We start from the raw sequence: 6,761 nt of genomic DNA on the forward strand, positions 1-6,761 counted from the left end.
TTGAAGCTACTGCTGATAAACTTAATTAATATATTGTAAAATCATCAATCAATTTAAGCATAGAGATTATTGTTGTTTTGATGTCATTATGTAGGTATTAAATCAAAACATAACTCCAATAAACGTGTTCTTTAACAACATTAAAGTATTTTTTTTAAAATAACGCTCTCATTTTTTGTCATTAAAACCGTAAATATGCAACATGGTTATGATTTATATTGGAAGAAGGTGGAAAGTAGAAAGATCAGGGTAGAAAGTAGGGCGCACCAAAATTCCACCTCGCCCGGGTGAAAATTTCTATCTTGAGCCCCTCCTGCAAACAAGGTAGCCAGTCCAACGACCGCATGCAGAAAATCAGTTGTAATCTATCTAGCAGTTGCTTATTTCTAATGACCGACTGACCAACAAACTTACTCTCTAGCCTTCTTAAACTCGAAGGTTCATGGCTGCAGCAACACAGGCCTTCCATCTGTTCCTATCCTGTGCAAGATCTATATACTCTTCTCCATCCCTACCTATTTCCTTTAGGTCCATCTCAACGTCGTCCCTCCATCTTCGTCTTGGTCTTCCTACTGGTCTCTTACCATCAGGTTTCCCAACAAGAATCCTGTAAACTCTTCTTTCCTCTCACATTCTTGCCACATGGCCTGCCAACCTAAGTGTTCTTGATTTAATCATTCTAATAATATCTGGACATGAATACACATTATGTACTTCTAAATTATGTAACCTTCTTCACTCACCTGTCTCTTCGTCCCTTTTAGGCACAAATATTTTCCTAAGGATCTTATTTTCAAATACTCTCAATTTATGTTCCTCTTTCAATGTAAGGGACCAAGTTTCGCATCCATATAATATTACAGGCAAAATTACTCTTTTGTATATTTTAACTTTTAGTTTCTTAGATATTAAACGAGACTACAAAGTTTATGAAGAGAAAAGTAACATGCATTTCCTGAATTAAGCCTGCTTTTTATTTCCTCTTTAATATCATTTTCATTTGTTAGTATTACTCCTAATTCTTGAATTTGGAAACTGGTTCAAACGAGTTGTTATCAATAATTAGATTTTGATTATTACCTAACACTTGGTTTCGGCCTGTAAGCATATATTTAGTTTTCTCTTTGCTAACTTCCAAACCTATCTCTTTAGCTGCTTTGAAAAATATTTTAGCATTATTCTTAATTGTATTTACATCATCCCCCAGTAAGTCTACATCATCTGCATATGCTAACAGCTAAGTCACACAGTTTAATTTTAGTCCTTCGTTAGTTTCTTTTACCTTCTTAACAGCATATTCTAAGGCAAAATTAAAGAGCAATGGAGATAATGCATCTCCTTGTTTTAACCCATCATGAATTGTAAATTTGTCAGACATATTAATATCCACACGAATGACCGACTGAACAAACCAACAAAATCAAGCGAGATCAAGAGCATAATTAATATTAAAGAAAATGATAGTACTCACTCAGTCCACACTGCCCTGCTTAGTACTTCAGAATTTTTCTTTCCCTTCCGCCTTAACCGTATTATTACTGCAGTCGCTGCGCTCCTTGTAGCTAACTTCCCTCCAAAAATTCACAACGTTAAATATAACGTCTCTGCTTTCGCTATGTACAGTTTTCCATTTCATCATGAAATCAAACACTTTGCATGGATACAGGAACGACCTTTTGACAGTGCAACAATTTTGCAACGCACGAACAAGCACACAATGAAAACCATGAAAACAGCTGACTGATCAACGCGCGGGTTGATCGACTACAACGCCACAAGGACAGTTTATTTTGCACAAGCTGCACTAAGGAAAGGCAATGCAAGACATTGTTTAAAACACGCGTTTCGCTTTCAGTTTCCTCCTTCTTTCTTGCCCCTGCCATGTTCGGAACAGGGTGGGCGAAGATACAATAGAAATTACCTTTTTAAAAAAGAAACTCGATTTACGATGATGTGTGGGCTGGCACTACTCTGTCACACGATCTCGAATGGAATGTGATTGCAACACTGCATCGGGCCCGTTCCGAAAGTCGCACGAGTTTAACGCGTTAAACGAGTTATGGTAACTGGCTGTTCCACAAGTGCTTCGGGCGTTTCGTGAGGTTCATTATGCTGTCCCGAAAGTCGCATTCCGTGCGTCTCGTGAAAGAACGAGATTCACCAAATACACAGGCCAGGAGGCTGGTTTGTTCGATGAGAATCGTCTGCTGCTCGCAGACAACGTGCGTGCATGATGGCTTCAAACTGCACTAGGTTGGAAAATGTATTATATTTTTAAGAGAGCGATATGAAGCAACATGCATAAGATGAGTGTGCCTTAACTCTTCCTGCAATGTGATTAAAATGAGTAACAGTGTTCGCAGCAGAGTTTATTTCTTCCAGAAGGACATGCCTTCCGCTGGACGCCACGCGAAAAATTTCTATAAACAAAACGCTGCGCCTGAGCTTTCGTCTAGAGCGTCCCTTAAATCTGTAAAATAACTGGTTTCACCAGGTTCACGAGGCTGAGCATGCGCAGTTCTACGATTGGCAAGCTTCGTGATCTCTGTCTGAGCCAACAATTCACAGTGAACGCGAAGGTTTTCTCAGCAGTACGACGTCATTCTCGGTTGTTTTGCAGCGGGGTATCCAAGAAGTTGTAAAGATGGTATATGCAGTGGTGTATCAAAGGGTAGGCGACCGCCCGGGGCCTCGCGTCTCATGGGGTTGATCAGTGGTGGCGATTGGGTTCCAAAACCAGATGGGCAAGGTGCCAAAACTGAGGAGGCACAGACAGTATATTCCCCTTTGTAGATAAGGTTTAGCATTGTGCTGAGGCAAAAGTGGCGAAAATTGGGGGACAACTGCCCCCCTCGCCCCCCTAATCGCCGCCACTGGGGTGATACAAGAAATGTATTAAATATAAGTAAGGGGAAAAAAAGATGGAACAGGCTAATAAGTGTAGGCAATAAAATTAAAACATTCTGTTTTTATCGGGCTTTAAATTCAAGTTAAACGTTATAATACGTTAAATCAGGAACCTAACATACAAGCTCTAAGCCTAAAGGGACCCAGAAAAATTAAAAATTATTGTCATATTTCCCATGTGTTACATTTTCGCACTCGACCTTGCACTCCCGATTTTAATATGTTAACAATAAAGCACCTCCAACTGCCATGAAGCAAGTGCGAGGCATTTAAATGCTTGGGTTGTTTGCAACTCAAGAAGGCAATGGATAATATAAGCAGTTCTTCCTTCCTTCCAACAGCTTCATATTTCAGCTCCCGGAAAACATAGAAATACATTATTAGAGTGAATGAAATTATTAAATATAATTTTCTTCAATCATTTATTATATAAATATGATAATTTGGTGAAGTATCTCTGAAGATTTTGTATCGAGTCACACTGAGATTTCAAATTTAAAAACAGATTGAGGACTAGTATTCTCATTTCGCCCAGAACCTCGCGATATGTTGCTACGCCACTGGGTATATGGGTTGTCATTGTTCTTCTATTTTATTTAAAAACAATCAACTCATATTTTACCTCACAGGGTGGGCATCAAAGGGTTAAGATTTTCGCCAATATCTCTCTGTCCACCCTGTTGCCTCCTGTTAGAAGTAATTTAATATTGGAGAAACTACACGAAAAACACATCCTAAGTGGCATCGACGAGGAATTAGATTTATCGTGTTTTGCTTCTTATAAATGTCGACAATACACTAAATCTACTTAATAAAAAAATAATCGGCTCTAAAAAGAGATTCGAACCTGCGATCTTCAGACAACTAGGCCAGACCTTTACCACTTTCCCACTTTATCACTCCAACAAACTAACTTGAAATCTTGTCTTAAGGATCGTCAGCAATCTTGCAAACTTTGTTAACATACACTAGTTTATTTTTACAAGCTGGAATAGACTTAAAGTCGGCAACTCAGAACTAGACTTCTGTGGCAACTTATTCTCCCCCGTCTACATTACTGTGACAAAACTCATGTATTGTAAACGTGAAGGGGTATTGTTACATGTTGCAAATAATTTCTCATACCATCGTTAGTTCCAGATTTGGCCCCAGCCAACGAGCATTTAGTTTCTGGACATATAGTACTACCTGCCTACAGGGGATATTCACAGGAACGAAGTGTCTTCGTGCAGAAACCATAGTTTTAACACAACAACTTCCGGTTCGTAGTCCCTAAACGGAGTTAATATTGTCATATGGGAAAGAAACGAAAAGGCGTGTAGCAATAGGCAAGGTAAAGTTCCCCTTGCATATATCACCGTGCCATAAAGGCAGATTTAGGGGATTTGGGGGTAGGGACCCATACATTCTCGATCTCGGCCATTTTGGAAGTGATGTGATCAGTACCACGCTAACCCCCAGGGTTACCCCCAAGTACCCATTGATTTGAGGCTGGGCGAGCTCCAGAGCCGCTTTATGCGGGGACAAGGGCGGAAAAATTCCGACCTTAGGTCACCCACCCCTGGAATCGATCCCAAGTCTCCCGCGTGGCAGTCAGACTGCGTGGCAATATGATCAGGGCTAAATAATCTTTCACAAATATTCCTTCATTAATTTCCTCGAGACCTAGGGCGCCGAAATTATTGGTTTCAAGCTGCCAGTCGTCAAAATTCGAAGCCGACAACCAACACTAGACTCGCCAGTAATCACTACGGGCGCGTGGAATCTCGAAAAGTCGGTACTGGTACCGGAAAAAATGTCATTCTTATCCCGACTTCGGAAAATTATTTATCTTTTGGGAAGCCGAACAGCTGAGAAATTCGAAATGATATTGTTGAAAAATAGTTATTCTGGATGTTTTCTGAACTATATGTCTAAAATTTCTTGAAATTAGTAGTCTTTATTCAGAAATGCAAAAGCAATTACATTGTGGGGGATAGTGTGTAGAATTCGAGGTTCTTGGAGTGTCAAGAAATGTTTAATATTTGCAGTACCTACTGAAAATTTACCGATTTTCTCTGGAAATGATAATTTTTTCGTCCCGAACTTCGGGATTTTATAAATTTACCATCCTGATCTGAAATATAATTGTATTGTAGGCATCGAAATATTTATGTGCTGCAAGCAACTGTCTTGGTGTAGATACCAGTAATTTCAATTAATCTATGTATAAATATGCCCAAGTCAGTGCCGGATCTACAATTCGCAAAACCCCGTAGTGCGGGGGGGGGGGGGGGGGCGGAAACAAGTAAGCTTTTAGGGGGCCTTCAGTCATTGACATAGTAGAGGGTTCACGTATGTAAAAAATAAACGTAGTTACTCTGGGGGTGCAGAAACGAATACAATATATGCAGGAAAGGCAAAGTTTTCTGTGCACATAGCACCGTGCTATGAAGGCACATTTAGGGTATGTGGGGGTAGGGCCCCACATATTTTCGATGTCGGACATCTTGGAAGTGATGTGATCAGCACCACGCTCCGGTCGCCTTTGCCCCCCCCCCCCCCCCCGATACCATTTGATTTGAGGCTGGGTGGGCCTGGAGCCGATTTTTGCGGGGACAAAGTCGGAAAAATTCCGACCTTAGATCACCCACCCCGGATCTCCCGCGTCTCAGTCAGATGAGAATCAAATCAGGCTAGAATTTCACGAAAAATGCAATGGTTAAGGATTCTTCGACCTATCTTTAATCATGAAAAAGTTATGATTGTAACAAATGTATCATTTTCCAAGTGTAAGAAAACAGTGTCATATATACACATCACATCACCACATGCGCCGAAACCGGGAAAGGCGGGCAGTGGGGCCCGGGCCCATCCAGTTCTCGTTTGCCCCCTCCCCCCACAAATAGGCTATAACTTTGTATACATTTTAACATATTACATAACTTTTGCAGACAGAAACTTCGCACACAACAGGTGGAATATTACGTAGATTTCTGCCCTGAAATTGGCAGAATCAATAATGTAAGACTATCCCAGTTTGAGTGTATTTCTTGTGCTTGTCCGTTTACTATTTCAGTATTTCATTTTTCAAACCGACAATGAATTAAGGGAAACGCATGGTACATTATGAATGAATATGTGCGAGAATAGAGGAAGAAGCATGGGAATACTGTAGTCTTCATGCTCATGAATGAGCCAGTTCATTGCAAAATAGGCACCTTTGTCTCCCTTCGGAAAAGTTAAGCAATAGTTGAAAACAATATGCCAATGTTTTAGATAATCAGGATTAGTATTTTTTTTTACATGTACCCGTAAACATGTATGTGCTACTTCATACTGCATTGATGTGGCTAAAAGTTGGAGTGTTATATATTTATACCAATGCTTAACCAACGTTTTAAACAATACGTGTGTGTGTGTTTGTGTGGGCGGCTTAAGGGCCTGGTGATCCAAGCGATTGTCCGGGGCGTCCCGATTTAGTAGAACCAAATCCTTATTTCTGATTACATAAATGTGGATATTTGTTATATAAAGAGTTGGATTCTTGTAGATAAAAATTAATTGAAGTTACTTCTCAATGACAAATGTCTCAACTTAAAAGAAAAAAAAAGTGCCCCCCAAGCAAACAGAAAGAAGTAAGTATTTATGCTTTACTTAGCTTTGCCCCCCCCAAATCTCTGAAGAAATCGGCGCCAAAACACACTACCTTCCAATTTAAACATTTTGAGTTGAATTCAATATGGCGGATGTCCGCTTGAATCACACAAATGAGGTTCCCCCTAAGCCTTACCTGTTTCCATCATGACCAATTGTACCCAGCCCAACCCCTTTACTTTCCATAAGGGGTGTTAAGGGACTTTTGAATCACCCTG

Source organism: Lepisma saccharinum, chromosome 3 (assembly GCF_977018435.1).
Source record: "Lepisma saccharinum chromosome 3, izLepSacc3.1, whole genome shotgun sequence".
NCBI lineage: Eukaryota > Metazoa > Arthropoda > Insecta > Zygentoma > Lepismatidae > Lepisma > Lepisma saccharinum.